At 39.1% G+C, this 19,871-nt stretch overlaps 1 long non-coding RNA gene across 1 annotated transcript; it reads left to right on the forward strand.

The window, feature by feature from the left end:
* The first annotated feature begins 272 nt into the window (after positions 1-272).
* On the forward strand, positions 273-19,400 carry LOC134472695 (uncharacterized). The gene is made up of 3 exons (XR_010042623.1): positions 273-405; positions 4,252-4,420; positions 17,395-19,400. It is a non-coding gene; the product is annotated as an uncharacterized LOC134472695 (long non-coding RNA).
* The last annotated feature ends 471 nt before the right edge of the window (positions 19,401-19,871 follow it).

The raw sequence follows: 19,871 nt of genomic DNA on the forward strand, positions 1-19,871 counted from the left end.
CGCACCCCATCCCTTTCTATTTTTACAGAGGATTTCATTAAATCACTGCATTGTCCAGGTTGGCCTTGAACTTGCAATCTTCCCTTTGCAGTTTCTTGAGTAGCTGGGATGATAGGTGGGCACTACTATGTCTGGTAAATGGTGACATTTTAACAGCCACACTCCTGGGAGATGCAGAGGGTGTCATCTGGGGTCAGGAGAGAACAAAAATTACAAGATCTGAAAGCTCCTCCCTAACTGTGGTTTTGGGTGTCATTTAGCTGTGTTTCATCTTCCACACAGCATGATTCACTCTCTGTGCATCTGAAGTCATTTTTAACTATTCTCCCAGCAATTGCTTGAAAGGAGCTCTTTACCACATCTGAGCCCTAATTCTGGATCCATTGCTGTCCCCTGTCACTCTATGTAAGTATTCTATTTGCTTGTTTCTCAGAATTCATAAAATTGGGAAGCTGGTTACATGTTCATGTGAGAAAGAGGATCAGGAGAGGTATGAGTATTCCCAACTAGATCAAGAAGTGTCAGAGCCCCATGGGAGACAGAAATCCCTGAGCAGGTTTAAGAGGGGAAGTTTACTATAACACCTTTTAACTCTAGTACAGGGGTAATCACAAGATTGTAGCGTTTGTAGCTCATACCCTGGGGCTAAGCAGGGAGCATCTAAAAGGCAGGACACATTTGGAAAGGGTTCCACCTCTTGGAACAGATGTGCTTTGGTTTCTTTGCCAACAGAGTGCTGGTTGGTGTGGAGTTTCAGGCCAGCACTGGACAGTGTTCTGGGTGGCAGGCAGGGGGCAGGTGATGAGCAGCAAAATCTGCATGCTGGTGGGACAGAAGGCATGCGAGTGTGGGGCTGCCTCAAGGGAAGAGGGCTGTGATGGGAGGACTTGGAGAGGCCCAAGAGCAGATTATTACCTGTTTGAGGCAGCAGAGTTGCAGAGGGATCCTATTCTGTGGCTTGTACAGTCTCCCACAAGGCTCTTACCCACCCCACGCTTCTACCTATGCTGTGAATTGCTGTGAGCTGCAATGAACCTTCATTGCTCTCTCCGGACAATTGAACAGCAGCTTGTTTTGTGCAGAAAGGCTTACAGGAGTTTGTAGTGCATCCAAAGGATATATGGGCACCTGGGGGCTGTGCATGGATCCCTGTCACAGGTCTGAGAGCAGTGAAGGCGGCTGGGCCAGTGCCTCGGGAAAGCCTGGCTGCCCTCAGCCTGAGGAAGGGAGCTAGCTGTGTGAGGATGCTGACAATCAGCATCTTTCCGTTTCTTTTTCCTGTGGACAGAACACTAAAAAACATGGCTATTTCTTCACGGTATTATGGCATATTAATTTGTGCATTTCTAAAGGAAGTAGAGCTGTTTCTTTTGTGTATGTTTAAAAATAAATGAAAGCCTTCTGGAGAGTCATATTCAAATAAGCACGCCCAAATAACTCGAAGCGTGAAAACATTCAGTGTCTGGAAAACAATAAAGGAGATGCAGTCCACAAACCCGGGAACACCTCTCACGTTCCTTTTTCCTCTTCTGCCCAGTCCTCTGGCACCTCATTCCGGCTGGCAGCCCCGCATCTGTGAGCACCCTCACCCCTGGGCTGGCGGTGCCGCAGGGCAAACGAAGGCTCACACTGTAACCTTTGGCACACTCCCTTCCATTTTCTCTCAAATTTGATTTTTTAAAAAACACTCTGTTCTACTTTTTCTTTTCTCCTTAGGATATCCTCTCCTCTCTTTTGTATTCTTAGGCTCAGTTATTCTTTGTCCATTTTCTTATTCGACCTCACCAGAGTCCTTGAATCAGTTCCTTGGAGACCTGACCTCCACACCGGCGGGAGGAAGAAGAGGAGGAAGACCCTTTCTCTTTATGGGGGTGAACAGCAGGCTGACGACGTGGCCAGATTAGAAATTCTGTTCCCCTCACACTTTCTCCTCATCCATCTCTGTTGGCAGCTGCAATGAGATATTCAATATTTAAATTTTCTTTCAAAAGTTCTTGGGATTTACAATCTAGAGCTACCTTCTTTCTTTTTACTGGTCTGTGCATCTTTTTTTAATTGGTGCCTTGGCAAGTGTGGACAGGTGAAGTGTGAGCCTGGGCCAGGTGCAAACAATCTCTCTCTCTCTCTCTCTCTCTCTCTCTCTCTCTCTCTCTCTCTGTCTCTCTCTGTCTCTCTCTCTCTCTCTCTCTCTCTCTCTCTCTCTCTCTCTCTCTCTCTCTCTCTCCTTATAACTTACTATTTCCCCTTCTGGAAAACCTTGAACATCTGCATATCATTTAAATTCTTTGCCCTCCAGTATTTCTGTTCCTTATAACTTTCAAATGATTACAGTCCCTAAGTATCTGTACACAGCAGTTCAGTGCTCTTTGGAGATTTTATGCACAGGCAAGCAACTGCAGGATGCCAGTGGGTAGCACGCGGTGGCACAGGGACCCTGGGTGGGTGCAGGCTCAACCTGTCACCTTGGAGTTATGGTAGAAGGCACAAGATTCTCCACCATTCTGGGAGGTGGTTTGTAGGATTTGCAATTTGTTAGAATAGAATTGCTTGAGTTTAAATTTATCAGCTCATTATCCTTTTAAGAAGTACATATTTTTTCAGTTTTAATGGAAATCAACAAGGATTTGTAGCACTCCTGACTTCTGAAATATATAATTTCTCTCTTTCTTCTGGAAATGTAGTGAGATTGGGTTTTCTATGGCTCATGGCACTGTCATTTCTAAGCTAAAGCATTTCATTCCTGGTGCAGGAGTCTTCAGAGCTCTTTCTTTTCTGGTGTGGTGATCAAGCACATTTGAGGGGTTGGCTGCTCCATCACCCAGCACCTAGTGTGGGAGGATGTAAAGCAAAAACCTCACCACTCTGAAGAATGGTGCGCAAGACAGAAATAAGCCTCTGTTGTTCTGGGCCACTTGGAGTTGGAGGCTGTTTGCTACTTAGCATAATCGTGCTCATCCTGATTGATTCCCTACATGTGAACATTTTCTTGGTCCTATTGATATGAGTGTTATATATTTTATATGATACATAATGTATTACATGTATTACATATATCGGTAATATATGTGTCATGTATTATACAATATGTATAAATAATCTGTGTGTATTGCCTTGACTAATTATGCAGTGTCATTGCAAGCTTTCCTAGTTTGTGTTGCTTCTGCTGTAGTTTTATTTTAGTAAAGCATTTACAGAAATATGGAAGTTATTTTAAATTATTTTCAAAGCAAGGATCCCCATCAACATCCATGACTCTAATGTAGTAAAATTATTGTGATGAGAGAGCTTACTACAAGTGTTCACTTTTTTGTGTGTGGTGGTGTTTCTGGGTTGAACCCAGAGCCCCACACATGCTGGGCAAGTGCTCTATCACTGAGCTACACTCCCAGGTCCTTGTATATATCATCTCTAACTTCCTGTCTCAGCCTCCAAGTGATTTTCTTCCTCTGTTCTTCATTCCTTCATTCATCTATTTGTATATTCACCCACTTTTGCTTAGTCATCTATGTTGAATGCCAGACAGGCTGGCAGTACTAGTCTGAATAATACCAAGTAATTATTGTTATCTTTGCATTTAAATTAATAATTTATTTCCTGTTTGTAAAGTCCAAGAATAGTTCTAATTTCAAGGCCAGTTTGGGATACATAGTGAGTTCCAGGCCAGTGTGAACTTCATAGGGAGTTCTTGAAACAAAATGAAACTGAACCAAACTGAACCAAATTGAACTGAACTGAACAGAACCAAACCAAACCAAACCAAACCAAACCAAACCAAACCTAACCAAACCAAACCAGTAACAACCGAAACCCTAAACAAAACAAGGAAATCAAGAAGTGAGTTCTAAGTAATTTAAGTTTAAATATAAATACAAAATTTTATGCATTATGAACTGGTTTTAATCTGACTCGAGTCATTAAGATAATATGTATTTGAGTGGGAGGCTTCTTATTGGTTCTACTGATTATTTTTTTTTTACAAACTTTAGATCATTCCCTTAAAGTACTCAATTTGTAGTACTAATTTTAGTGGCTATTCTGTATAAAGAAAGAACAGATCTGAGGCTATACTAAAAAACTGTTGCCTTGCAGAGACGGATGAAACAAGTTTAGTGGGGATGATAGAGGAGCTGCTGTTGCTTATTTTTCATGTGTAAGGTGCTTTAAAGAATGGTTCCCACATAAGGGCAGCAATGGGAACCTCTGCAACTCCCTCATTTCCGAGGTACTTAGGTCTCCTGGGATGTCCTGCAGGAATCCAGTGTCTTCTGTTTTGAAGTGGCTCACCACCATCCAGTAATCGGTTTGAGTTTAAGAAGTACAGCTGATGGTTATCAAGATAAAGAATGTGAATTGCGGGAAAGCAACAGGAAAGAACAGAGAGCTCACATGTTGTGTCCTGCAGGGGAAGAACATAGAGAAGGTAATGTATTAGGAAATGTTTGCCAGGTAGGTGGGAGGTTCTCATGGTAAGAAATGTATGGATTTGACCAAGAATATGATGATAAGCAGTCTCTCCCAGACTGGACTTCAGGTAAGAGATTCTGTTCAGGATGACTTCTATCTTTGATAATGCATATTAGTATGTGCCTCCACTTCCTCTTCTGATCAATACTCCTAAAAATTTCTAAAGTGTGACAATATGTTTTACAACTTATGACATACTTGAATGTCAGATTAACATTTAGGAAGAAAATGCCATTTTATCATACTACATTAAAACATTTAATTTATGAAACAAAAACATTAGTCTTTTCATGTATTTGCCACCGCAGATGTGCTTGTTTTTGCCAGTGATGTTCTGAAGAAAGACTTTTTACCCACATCCCTTCTCAGACTTCTCGTTCCAGTTAGCTCATGAGGATGGAACAGAGCTGGCAAGAGTTGGTTCCTGGGAACAGAGTGAAGAAATACTCTATCATGTCGATACCAATCGTGACCCTTGATACTAGAATTATAAAGGCATTGTAATATAGTATATTTTATCCATACCAACGGATACACATGGGAAAGAAGTTGTACAAATGTACTGCTTTCTATCTTTTTTAACCTAATAGTACTATACAAAGGGCAATTTTGCTCATGCAGAGAGAGGGGGAGAGAGAGAGAGAGAGAGAGAGAGAGAGAGAGAGAGAGAGAGAGAAATGGGAAGAAGAAAAGAGGATAGAGCTTATTTGAGCTCACTTCTTTTGCATGTGATATTTTGCACAAGTCATGAAGGATAGATAATATATCAATACAATTGTATTTATCAAGTATAAAAATGTTGAAAGAATTAAAAATTAGTGATGAGATTATGGACATCTTTCAAGAGTTATGGATATATGTGGGCACTGACATCATTTGAAAGCCACAGATAGAGAAAAGAATTCAATTTAATTTCTGGCCTACTTTTTAGAAAAAAAGTCATTTGAGTGCATACACACAAATAAATCCATTAGCCATCTGTTCTGAAATCAAAGAACAGAAACACAAGCCTTTACCCAGTATATCCAGTAGATGCTCAGGAGCGCATTTCAGTTCTCTGGGCACCTCTGACAGGCAAGAGAGAACACCAGAGACGGGAGAAACATGGCTCTGTGGTATCTAATGAACAGTATTCTCTTTCCAGCTGGCTCAGCTTGGAATCCAAGCGTCACCTCCTACCAGTGCTGACAGAAATTCTGGCTTCCTCACTGAATTCATCAAGCTCTTTAATTAATATCATCCTTGACCAGAGAGGCTAGTTGGAAGAGGAGAGCTACATTATGTCATTGCTCTTGGATAAGACTGTGCAGTGATTTTGTTACAATCATTGCAACATGTCAATGTTACATGCAACATTGTAACAATATTAACAACATACCAATGTTATATCACTGATATCTTCTGAAGGTGGTAGATCCTACCACGCATGACTGCCAAAACAAGCAGATGAGCTGGAGATCCCTCCTAAGCTACTTCTAAATTCTGAGTTCTCTCAGTCCCTCCTGGACTATTCAGAGGAAAAGCCTTGCAAGACTTATAAATTTGAGAATTCAAAATCTTGCTGTGTCCACATTGCAAAGGTCTCAATACCACCCTTGGGAAGCAGGCTGGCCTAGGTATGTTGTAGGAGGGATAGAAGTTAATAATGGTGCACTTCCTGGCTTATTGCATCATACTATCATGCTCTGAGTAGCTTCACAAGTCTTTAAGACTTGGGGCTACCCCACGTCAATATTATGTGCATATGTTATTCACCTGTTAATCAACACATATGTAGTGAATTCCAGTGACGTGCCAGGCACTATGTTAGACACCAGAATAAGTCTGTGAGCAATGCAGACATGTCTAGCTTTCCCTGTGCTGGAAAGCCTCCCGTCTTCCTCTTCATGTGCACTCAGGTGAGATGTCAAGGCCAAACTCAAGTCCACACCTTGCCCTTGACACTTCTATGCACTACCCTTTCCTAGAGCATTTTCATCACCAGATGCTTGGTATTTAGTTACACCCGCCTTGGTGCCTGCGTTCTTCCGCTTCACCCAGCACAGTGCTGGCCATGTAAACTGCTGAGAGCTACAGCACTGTGCCAATTAATGTTTTTTTCTCTAGTTCATATTATTATATTAAAAATAGGGCAATAAAAGGAAGATGCTGTGGGCATATACAACTGAAAATAAAATACAGTTAATTTTTTATCTGTGAGACTATCCTGCGCTGTAACAGGAAACAAAAAAATTGCTCTCCTGTCAGAGCAAAATAACGAAGGTTCTGTAACGACTCCAATTTTGTAAGAAGGATAATAGTCCTCCTTAATTTGATTTGAAAAATCTATATTTGTACCTGACCTGTGTTTGGTTTAGTTACAGCCTCTGTATTTAAATGTAGACAGTATCTCTCAGTCTCATTCTTTGTTCTTTTGTCTCTTTTAGTAAATTCCTACTGCATGCAAATATGTTTTCTGTGCCCAAAGCAATAATGAGATGTTTAAAAAAAGGATACTCCTGCCAAAAGAATTCTGGTTGGCTGTCTATCACACAAATTAATTCCTCTCCAAAGTGGCTATTTTCTCACTTGCTTTAAGGCGCTCAGAGCAGGTAGCATGATTTTTTTTTTTTTTTTTTGGCTGAGTCTTCTGCTCATCAGCCCTCTGACTATTTTATTTTGTTATGGACCATTAAAGAGTGGGATTGATAGTGTTCCTTCATTGTGCAGTTCTGTAGAGGATGAGTTTCTCTTTTAGACAAATGGAGTTAAAAAGATATTACTCTTCCCTCATTTTCTTCTCTAACTAATGCATCATTTGAAAGCCATAAGGATCTTAAAAATCTCTAAGAAATAGTTTTAACAGCCAAAGTATGTTCTTATCTAATATACAACCAGAAAGATAAAATAAGAGTTAAGAAGTTTTGATAGAATTTTGCAAAAGTTGGTGATTCTGTTTTGCTTTTCTGTGGGGTGTGGTTTTGTTCCTGCATTCTACAGAACCCACATGGAGAACTTTGATTCTAGAATAGGACTATTACAGCCGAGTGGATATTATGATCATTAAATCCATAGAGATAAGCCCAATTACTTGGAATCTGGATGAATATATTACTTCAATTGTCAGAGTTGCCTATTGGCATTTAAACCAATTGAATAATAACAAGTCACCTAATTGAAGAAGATTGAAACTAGGAAATGTGTTGTGGTCATTTCAGTATTTTCTGAATGAAATGAGTCACTTTCAGAAGAATACATCACATTCACGTTGAGTGGTTTTGAGCTTAGCATATTTAAAGAAGCTATAAATAGCATTTTTATAATGACTTGCATATGTCATCTATTAGGTGTTAATTTATTTCCTAAGTAATGAATATTTTCACTGATGAGCACATAACTTGTTAGAGACTGGTAATGAATAAAGAAAGGGTGAAGGCATGTGCCTTCAGGCCAGGCAGCTAGGATGGCTTACTACCTGTGTGGTTTTGGGGGGATTGTTCCGCTTCTGTATCGGTTTGATGTGGCCCCCCCAAATGAGGTGCTCACACCTTAACACCCAGAGTCAGTGAATGAAAACTTAAATGGAAAAGATTCCTTATAACTACAATTCAGGTAAAGAAGTGGGGAAGAAATTATCAGGGGTAATAAAATGGGCCCTAAATCCAGTGATGAATGTCCATTTAAGACACAGGCTGAGAGAGAGCTGAGAAATACCATAGAGGAGAGGGCAATGGGAAAGGAGTTCTGTACGCTCAAGCTGAGACACATCAGGAGCCAGGAGAAGCTGAAGAGGCAGCACATGTGCACCTTAAGGCCTTGCTGGGACCGGGGCCCAGCCAACTCCTTGATTTTGAACTTCTGACCACCAGATTTGTAAGAGAGACTTCTCTGTTTTCAGCCACCAACTTTGCGGTGACTTATTGTAATAGCTTTGGGAAGCCAACACAACCTTCAAAATTGGAGCTTCCTCAGCTACAAGATGAGGATGATGATGAGGATCATGATGACGATGATGATGACGATGATGAGGACAATGTGGTGGTGATGATGGTGAGACGGCACAGAGCTGTAGTCCCTTAATGAATGCAAACAACTTGGTGTGTGCATACAGTAATTATTCACAGAACCTTACAGACATGGTTCAGTTAATTAATTTCATGCTAACTGCACTGCCTGATGTAAATATGATCCTAATTTTACTTGCCCTTTGCAAGATATACAAAACTTACCAACCTGTCATTTTCCACAGAAGCCACCACCTGCTTTCCCATGCAGCTTATAAATAAGCAGCGTCATTATTGTTTGATGCTGACCCTGTCTCTATAATTAGAAGCCTTGTACCAGAGGAAAATGTATCTTTAAATTCTTCTAACTCCAACTTTTATATTCTAAAGGTTTTGTGATAATCAGTCTCAATGGAACTGTTTCCCAATTTCCCCACTTATTTCTTTTCTTTGAGCAACAAGATGTATGTTTTCGTTTTTGCTTTGGTTTTAGTCCTGGAGGTTGAACCTAGGGCCTTCACAGTGAGCTACACCCCCAGCCTTCTTTATTTTTTACTTTGAGACTGTTTTGTGCTAAAACTTGCAATCTATTGCTTCAGCCTCTCAGAGTGCTGGTATTACAGATACCTGTTCACACATGTAGCTTAAGTAACAAGTTTTTATACTTGCTATATCATGTGTGTTACAATGTATATAATCTCCTTTCTCTACTCCAGGTGACACTGATAAAAGATCTCTGTTTTAAAAACAGTAATCTCTGAGATCATCAAAAACATCTGCTACATTCAATCACTGGCCAATAACATACTTATTACCTACTCTTTCTATAGGATTTCCTGATTAGGAATTTCACTATCTTATACAGTTTTCCAACATGAAGAACAATGCCACTGTGGTGTCATGTGCCTCACAGTGTGTCTGGCATTTTATTGGTCACTTGATAAATGTGCATTGGATAGAAATGTTTACAAAATTGTTGGTCTAACAAAATAAGCAACTGTGCCTTTTGCTGTTTTCATCTTTGAGATAAGCATGGGTGATTTTCCTTATGCTGCTGCTGCTTACACATCATGACCAATATCCGCATCTTTGGAAAAATAAGAGCATATGTGAGCTGTAAATTAAGAGAATTAATTCTCAGGCATAAATCTTAGATGTATTTGGAAGCTTCTTAATATGTGCATGGAAGACAGGATTCCAAATTCTGTGGGTCTGCTGACTTGGGAACTCAGTTTATTTGTGCTGGTTTTGCATCTGAGGACTGAAACATGCAAGAGTTTGTTCATGAGGAGGTTTTGAAGGGACAGGAGAGAAAGGAGATAAGGGCAGGAGTTGGTCTGTGAGAGCAGATGAACTTTTCCCTTGCTGGTTCCTAGGGTCGTGGTTTGTTTTGCTATTGCTCTTTAAGGTTAGGTCAAGGTGTAACACAGAATGTGGACAAGCCATCTTGTCTACTTTCAGATACATAAAAAATGGTACCTGCATAGAAGCAAAGAGATAACCTAATGAGAGGTAGGTCAAGAGGTGGAACACTAATTAGGAGAAAACCACATATTTGCAAAGTAGAATAGACACTGCATTTGTGAAACTTGGTCCAAAGTCCAGAGAGCCTAAACAAACAATTTCAGGACAAGTATTATAGAAGAGAAACTTTATAAATGTTAACTTTAAATTTAAAATTAATATATGCAGTCAAATTGTTCTTAAATAAGCAAACATATAAACAAACATAATATACTCATATTATGGAATACTACTCAAAAAGGCACAGAATATTGGTGTACATAATAGTTCAGATGAATTGCTAGAAAATTATATCAAGTAAGAGAAAATCAATTACAAAAATCATATGTGGTTCCATTGTATATTTTTTTTCTTTTTTGGTACTAGGGATTAAACTCATGACTTTGAACTTACCAGGCAAGCACTTATGCCACTGAGCTAAGTCCCTGGGCCTATAGTATTTTTGAGTGCCAAAATTCTATGTGGGAGACCACCAACTTGCACTCTCCTGAGAAATGAAGCTTCTGGCCTCCATCTTCCCCTGACCTTTACTTCAATACTATTCACTGAGATATGCAGAGTTAGTTATGTTGAATCAGATGTTCCCTTAATTGGCTAAAAAGATGTGACTGAGTCCAGCCAAAATGCCAGCTTGTCTCATTCCAGAATGTGGTGAGAATTGCCTTACTGTTGATGACTGGAATGGGGGCCTGAGCAAGAGTCTGTGAAATTTTAGAGTTAAGACATGAGATAACATCTCAACTGAGGGTATGGGGATTGGGAGGAATTATATACCTTCCTGGCAGTAAAGGTGCCAGTCTTGCATATATCAAGCTGTCTTTTTTTTATTGCTAATTGGAGAGTTTTTGTGCCTGGTACAAAATCACTCTGTTTCTCCTGACAGCCATGCCTGCAGAGTTTCTTTCTAACAAACCCCACAGCTCCCTGATTGACACCAAAAAAACCCCATGAACTTTCGGACTCATGGTTTTTTGTTTCACAGAAAACATTGGTCATCCCAGAGTTCCTGGGAATGCTGAACATTCGTCTTTCTTTTGCACCCTCTGTCATATTGCCAGGTGGGAGACATGAACTCTTCACAGGGGTTTCGGTAGTATAACCCTCTTTAAGTGTTAAAATTATAGAAGGGAACAATAAGTTAGTAGTGGCCAGGATTAAGGAGACTGTGGGGGTAGAGAGAAGAGGATGTAGCTGTGACCTGCAGTGTCATTACGGCTTCATTATGGCTACGTTAATATCCCGGCTGTGATGCTGTAATATCGTGTAAGATGTTACCACTGGGGAAAGCTGGGCAAAGATTATATGAGATTGATCCACATGATGGGAGTCTAAATGATCTCAAACCAAAAAGTTAAACTATAAAAATTAATAATATTGGGACTATGTGAAGGAAGAGAAAGGGTCACTTCATGGAGTAAGTTGCTTAGATATGGGTCTCTCCTTTTCAAATATATATATATATATATATATATATATATATATATTTCATTTTTTTTGAGACAGGATCTTGCCATATAGTTCAGGCTGGCCTTGAACTCACTATGTAGCATAGATGGGCCTCAATCTCACAGTGATCTTTCTGTCTCAGCCTCAATCTCTGCTGAGATTACAGATATGTGCCACCATACCAATCACCCTTACCTATAAATAGTAGGAAATTTGTGTTAAACCTTGCCTTAGAGTTAAAGCTATGTGTGGGAAAATACAGAATGAGAAATATGGACATTTTGTATCTTTGGTTATTGTAGAGGGAAGCAGCTTTATAATTTTATTTGTAAAGTAAGAAAACGGCATTGTAATGAAATAGCATTATCATCACGCTTTATTCCTGAGTAAAGAGTATTTTAAGCTGCCTGTGTTTTGATTTTTCTTCTTCACTATATCTCTGTATATAACATTAGTAGCACATTGTGAGAAAAAAACTTAAAATAATCCCTAAGACTCAAATTTAAATGGCACAAAATTCAAGGATTATTTCTAAGATGATGCTTTAAATTAAGAAAAAATATAATTCATCTTCAATTTATTCAAGAATCAAAGCAATATAGAATACCTGAATGAAGGAGGCAGAGAATGGCCTGTTTAAACTTTAGTCACAGTGTAGGGCATAATCAAGCCTTTGACACAGAAATGTAAACTTACAAAACTCAGGTCAGGGAGATATTTATTTATGGAACACTTCTATTTTTTTCTGAAAAAAAAAGTGCTTTTGCTGCAGTTGCTTATGATACAGCACATGCAACTGCAAGAACACACCAACGTCTCAACTAAGAAGTAAATTTCTCTGTATTTCTGTGCAGTTGTATTCATTTTTGTTTCCTTTTAGTGGCTAAGCAGCTTGTGGTTCTTTCTGGTGACAATTTTATAAGTCACATATGTTCTACTCAGCTGCATAGGGGCGTGAAGCCAAAATAGCAGGTCAAAATAGCAGGGTGTATTTATGGCCATGCACTGTGCTCAGCACTTGTATGGATTTTCTCTCTGAATACTCAAAATCATACCGTGAGGAAGATGCTGTTATTATTCCCCTTCTCCATGTAAAGAAATGATAATATTTTCTGGTTTTTAGAGCTTAAACAAAGCCATGTAGCCCCTTTGTCTGACAATTTGATGAGCAATTTAATGTGATAATTTAACTTCTTTTACTCATTTCTTCATTAATGAAAAATAGAGACTGGAAGAACATGACGGATAGATAGCAGCAGTCTCTGAGGCTCTCTGAGATACCGCACTTGAAATCTAGGAATGGTGCCGGGCAGGAAGTCCCAGGTAAGGTGGGATATTCTTTGTTGACCCAGGAACGAACTAAATTAAGAGAAACCATCTGGAAACGCAATCCTGGTGATATAGCAGGCACAGATAAGGTCTCAGCACGGAAGCCAGACCCACACCACTGGAAACTGTGATTTGAATTACCTGCAGCTGCTGTTGCGTCTCGGTCTGCACATCGAGGAGATAGGCGCAAAAGCTTGGAGAATGGAAAGCACTGAAAGGAGTTCAGAGCAGGACTGGCCAGGTGCCCTGCATCAACCCGTGGTGAGTGAGCCAACCGTGACCCTTCCATAAAGAAGGAGGCTTCAGTGGAGGACATACTCAGACCAGGCAGACTACCCTGAACAAGAAGCTGCAGTGACTTCAGTCACATATCCTCCTCTCAAGCGGGATTGGTGGGGAGTGCCTGGCCTGCTTGACGCTGCTGGCTGAGACCCAATAGGCTAGCTCAACCCAGCTCCCAGCACCTAGAGGGGCACCCTAGCAGTGAAGCCTTCGGTAGGTTGACCTGGAGGGGCAGGCCCACCATAGGCTACCCAGGTCTGTGTCTCCCTGGTGGCTGTGGTGGGTGGGAACACCTAGCTGGCACAATTCAAACAGACTGTGGCCAACAGGGAAGGAAGCTGGGCCTCCTATACATGCTTAAATATAAGGAACAAAGAATATGGGAAGAGGGAGCAGCAAGAAAGGGTCCTTGGCCCCCAATCCTGAGAAACAGGCAATAGTAGACACGGCACCAATAAACACAAAGTGCTATCTCCAGAGCCTCATAGACGAGTTCAGGAATGAAGTTATTAATGACCTGAAGCAAGACATAAGCAGAATAGTTAGAGAAATGCTAAGCACCGCCCAAGAAAAAACAGATGGTGGAATGGAAGAACAGAAAAAAAAGGGAGAATTGTTTGATGGAGAAAATAGAGAAAACATAGAATACGTAAAGCAGGTTCAAAGAGATTTCCAGGAAACTAAAAATTCTATCGAAAACTGGCATAACAGCTTGAAAGAAACTAAGGACAGATTATCTGAACTGGAGGGCAGATTTGTAATATAGGAGCATGAAATGAAAAACTTCTTAAAAATAACAACAACAACAACAAAAATAAAACCTAAACAGCAACAATACAAAAACTAGAAGATGATAAGAGGATCTATAACTTAAGAATTAAGAACATAAGAGAAGAAGTGGGGACACAAACACATGGACTACAAAAGCTATTCACAGAAATGATCCAAGAGAATTTCCCTAATTTGGCAAATGGTAAAGATGCTCAGATATATGAGGCATACAGGACTCCGGCTACCTACAACCCAAACAGAGATACACCAGGCATATAATAATCAAAATTCCAGAAATCCAATATAAGAACAGAATATTAAAAGCTGTCAGAGACAAGAAACAGATCACTTACAAGGGAACACCCATCAGAATTACAGCAGACTTCTCTGCACAAACCATCAAATCACGAAGAGCGTGGGGGGAAATAATTCAAGCTTTGAAAGATAATAACCTCCAGCCAAGATTGATATATCCTGCACAACTATCCCTGGAAATTGATGGAAAAACAAGGTGCTTCCAGGATAAAGAGGAACTAGGGGAATATGCAACCACCAATTCAACCCTACAGAGAATACTGCAGGATATTCTAAAAAAGAAAAATACGAAGAATCCAGAAATAGGTGGCAGAGAGGCCACAATGAATGGAGCAGAAAACAAAATGAAGAAGACAAACTGACAACTAATGACATAAAAAGAGCTGAACAGAAATGAGGCAGAGAAGATTGGATGATAGGAACAGCTATTTTGGAGAAAATGATGTCCTAATAGGTAATGCTGATTTAATATCATCTTGTTTTGAAGTCTCATCAAGCTTTTGTTCTTCTGTCTCCATAGGTCTTAACATGCTGTATCTTATTTGATTTTATTATATGTGATAGTATAAACAAAAACTTTTATAGACAAGGAGATTATACAGAAACCATTTTTCATTTTCTGTTAGTTGATTCTAAATACCCTGTAATACTGTCATTCTCTTGAATGGTTTTACATTGTTTTGATATATTTGATGCTTTAGTATACGAAGTTATACTCAAAGATTTCAAGGAAAGAGATAATATAGTAACTACTTTTATGTCAGGATTATCTTGTGGTGAAACACTATTTTGCTTAAATGGTTATGTTTTGATCTGCGCTGTTTTGTTGTTATGCCCTCTTTTATCTCAATCTCGAGTTTATTATTTACTTTTTTATTTTTATCCTTTTAATTAAGGGAAAAATAAATAAAAAAATAGCAGGATATATTATAGTAACCCACTTTGATTTTCTATTAACTTGACTTGAAGCCCTGTATTGCTCTCACCATCTTGTTTTGACTGATGTTCCTCTATTTTGTTTTGCTTGATAGTACCAGGTTTGAAAGTTTAGGCAACAGCTGTGAAGATAGTGAGATTCATTATGACGCCCATTCTGGTTGACTATTATCTACTTTTGAAGACCTGTAATATCTGCAATGTTTTGTTTCTGTTGGTTTCATTATTTACTGTTTTGTTCAATTTTATTATAACTGATGATATAGGCAATTCTATTGGAAATAGCGGGAGGCATTATGGTAACCATTGTTGATCACCTTGTATTATGTTTTTACATTATCTATTATGTCCACCCTTTTGATTTGACCAACTCTGTTCTGGAATGTCACATTTGGTTTTACTTTCTTCCAAAAAAGTAACAAGAACTGTGGGAGTTGTAAAATCCAAAATGTGTAATAGTCATTGTACAAAAGAGAGGAAAAGAAAGTGCTCTAAATGATATTACTGCATGTATATTTAAGTGTATAAGATAGACAATGATATTACTGAGTTTTGTTGGCTCATTGAACAGAACTGTTTGCAGTCTCACTGTTTGAATGTCCACTTTATATGCTTTAATTTTGTAACTTGAACAAATATTTCTAAGATGAAATATGAAATCCATTAACTAGTGATTTCCTACTGTTTATTTTTTTCTGAAATTCTGTATAACTTGTACCCTTTTTCTGCTTTTTTTTCTTTTTCTCCTTAAATAAAATTAAAGAAAAAAGAAAAATAGAGCAATACACATTATGCCCTGATAGTAATCTTGGGGTTGCAGCATTTGATTAGAACACAAACAGTCCAGTTCTTCTCATCTTCCTCCAGATAGGGCCTCTTCAAAGTGAAAAGGAATATGGGGTGTTAGCCACTACAAACAAGGATTCTGATACCTAGGAGCCCCATCACTGTGCATCTGTGGTGAAGATAGCCAATGGGGAAACACATTTTTTGGGGGTAATTGCTGAACACTTTTTGCTTTGTTCTTATAAAAGGAATCTCTGAGGTGTTATAAAAATGTCAATCAGATATCATAAATGAGGGCTTCAGTATTTCAAATAATGAATTATTAATTATGGGAAAGTTACTTGTTTAATAATATTTCAGATTCCAAAAGGTGTTTCAAGCAAAGGCTACAAACTCAATGTTTTGATCATGCTATCGGGTGTAGACTTTCTTATGGGTCAGCTGGAAACTTGTTTTCCTCTCTTCTCCTCTTCTCCTATCTTTTTCCTCCCCTTCCCTTTCTTCCTTCTTTCTTTACTTCCCTCTTCTCCCCTCCCCTCTCCTCCCTTCTCTTCCCCTCCCCTCTTCTCTCCTGTCCTGTCCTCTTTTCTCATCTCTTCACCTCTCCCCTCCTCTTTCCTCCCCTCCCTTCCCCTCCTCTCCTCTCCTCTTTTTTCCTCTCCTCTCCTCACTCTTCACCCCTTCCCTTCCCTCCCCTTCCCTTCTCTTCCCTTCCCCTGCCTCCCCTCTCCTCCTCTCCAAAGTACTGAACCTTTCCTCCAAAGGATTAAACCCAGAACCTTTACACCGAGCTACATCCCCAGGCCTTTTCATTTACTTCTTTATGGCATTTTTATTGGGAGGCAGGATTTTACAAAGCTACTAAATTGCACAAGCTGATCTCAAATTTGCAATCCTCCTGTCTCAGCGTCCCAGAGTGCTGTAATTATAGGTGGGTACCACAACCCCTAGTTTGGAAATATATCTGATTGCCTATGTGGATGTTTCACTTAAATTCAAGTTTCCACTTCTCCCAAGATACACTCCATCTTTGATTATAAGGTTAGATTAGTGATCTGTTGCCTTCTCTTTGGGAGTGGCCTGGATGTTCTTGTTTCTTGTCAATATGTGTGTTTGAAGTTCTCTGACAATTGTCCATTCTTGGAGCCAGCTTCCTGTTAAAGTCTTCCCTGTGCGGTGTGAGTTTTCCCACTGACACTTCGGTAGACGCCTCCTTCTTTTCCCCAGTACAAGCATCTCATGACTCTGTGAAGCAGTACTGATGTGCTACTCTATACCATGCTTTAAGCTTTCCTTCCTCTACCTGGATACCTTTCCTTCCACACTTCTCAAAATGAGGCCATTAAAAAACCCAGTTCCAAATGCTGTACAGTGTTTTCTGAAACATTTTCTAACCCTCTAAATTGACTGTAGTATCTTTTTCACTGAACATCATAGCACTTGTACTATTTCTAATAATAATAATAGTTATTCTCATACTCGTGTCATTGCACATGACAGTTTACACATATTTACTTATTTAATCCTCTTGTAACACGTGCTTACTATTATTTTTCAGATGAAGCTAGCTCAAGCCTGTGGAGGTGTTGAATTGCAGATCAGGATGAGAACCTCTGGCCGCTGGTCTCCAGGACACTTCCTCCCTCTGCCTGGTCCTGTGGTTGTGCTTTGGTCCTTCTCACCTCCTTCAAAGTCACCAGTGTTTTGGCAAATTAGCCTCCCTCATCCATCCTATTGTGCTTTATTTTACTTTATTTTTTTAAAGAGCAGAATATATTTCTTGAGAGAAAGAAAACTTCTATCTGAGAGACAGACAGAAGGGGTCCTGACCCTGTTGCCAAAGACCCTGCCTTTTTTAGAGGACTTTATAGAGCAAATCCATGAGGTGAAGCCAGTCCAAGGTGGAGAAAAATGGGAAATTGCAAGGTGGGCATGAGGTGGGACAGAACTGTGGTCAAACAATAAGATCACAAGTGTAACTGTTCAGGTAAAATTGATTAAATTAGGGACAAATGGGGAAGCGAGTCATGTAGCAAGTGGGCATGAACAGGGCATTTTCCTGTAAGGAATTTGGTTAGTGGCTCCTTCTGGCTTCCTCAAGGTGATGGATACCTATTTAGAATATCAGTCCCTGATGTTTATCCTAAGAAGTATATGGTTGCATTTGTTTTATCTTTTTTCTCAAGGTTTGACTCACAGTGGGAGGTATCTGTCTCCAAGGTTGTAAGGTATCTTACAAGATTGATACCTTGTATCTCCTTGAGATACTTGAGATCCTGGTAAGGAGTAACCTTACAAGGTTGTAAGGTATCTCCTTTCAGGAGCCAACCCTGTCTGACTGCCTATAATATTTCTATCTAACTCAGCTGCCTATAGCATTCTCCTCTCTGAGGAAGTATTACAAACTGCCCTGAAGGAGTAATGGTCAATGACTGAACTGGCTTCTTTAGGTTGAAGGGAGTCATAGTTGTTGGTGGGCAGTCAGCGATAATCTAAAAAGGGTCAATCTCAAGGCCCTCAGTAGATACCAGGCATTTTCATCTTGTGTAAGTATACAGTTTTAAATCTGGAGATGACACAGGCAAAGAAACAATGAAGTATGCATGATCCAAATAATAGAATCAACAGGATGAGTACAGTTAACAAAGATTTCCACCATGAAGAGCTAGTAATGGATTCCCATAAAGAGGATAAGGATGAGGTCAGGGAATTTTAGAGTCTGATATGTTGTTGACTCGTTGTCTAAATGTTGAATAGCTTTATATAGTAAGATACCAATAGATATTTGATAAATCAAATTGAATTTCTTCCAATGAAAAATATATTAGCTGTTGGGAAAATAGAACAAACAAAAGATGCTATGGATTTGTAATGGGCAAATATGAATCTGTAAGCACATTCATATACAGATGTATATATACACATTACATGTTTGGAATGTAATGATTCCATTCATTGTGGGCAGTTGGAACATGTACATAACACATCTTAATTCTTTTCCTTTCCCCTTCTCCATGTTTCTTTAATACTCTTTAAAAGAATTTTAAAAATGGAAAAAAGCAACAAGTAAATATGTGTTGTAATTCTGACATTTAAATTTTAGTTGTTCAGATAACTTTAGTTCTTTGAATTCTCCATATTGAGAGGCAAATATTTTTAACAGGATTCATATATCCAAACATATACATGTGTGTGTGTACATGTATATTCAATTTTTTCTTAAATATACAGAGCTATGTTTATATTAATAACAGATTTGCCTGGTCAAACCCCCATCAGAATGCAGTCTATTTCTCTTTTCACTTAAATCATGGAGGCCCTATAACTTTTTTTGATCAACAGACAGTTAAGGAAGTAATGCTATGCCAGTTATAGGTTCAGTGTGTGCTTATATCTACAGCTTCTACTTCCACATAGTTCATACGTACAAAAATAATTACTTCTTTCATATAGTGTGCTCATCTTTTCTGTCACTTTCCTGTTCCAATACAGAAAGAAATAAATGGAACTGTACATTGTGAACCAACATTTTGGAGGGAAATAAAACATCACCACAAAAGACAAGACTTCTAATCTTTGTTTTACATTAATTTTTTTTCTTGTCTTTTTGAGACAGGGTCTCACAGTGCAGTTCACACTGTCCTTGAGCTCACTTTGTAGCCCAGGCTGATCTCAAACTAGCAACAATCTTCCTGTCTCAACCTCCCGAGTCCTGGAATTACAGGCATGAGCCACCACACCTGGTTTACATTAACTTCTTTTAAAGTTGAGATGCTGAACCAGATGGGAAGAATAATATTTACTTTAAAATATTCTAAGTTTGGCTCTACTTGATTACTCAAGATTACCAAACTACTTTGCTTTTCAAGGAAGAAAGTTAAGTAGTTGTGTCTCATTCTTATGTAATAAACAGGATTGATCTTTGGCAGGTGTATCCCCTTCCCCAAACTTTTAACTCTAATTTACTAAGGAGCAAAGATGTACTTAGCCGATTTAAATTCCCACTGGTCTTCACAATGTGGCACATTTTTTTGA

This window comes from Cavia porcellus, unplaced genomic scaffold, assembly GCF_034190915.1.
Source record: "Cavia porcellus strain 051 isolate PalLab524CR breed Dunkin Hartley unplaced genomic scaffold, mCavPor4.1 scaffold_24, whole genome shotgun sequence".
Lineage (NCBI taxonomy): Eukaryota > Metazoa > Chordata > Mammalia > Rodentia > Caviidae > Cavia > Cavia porcellus.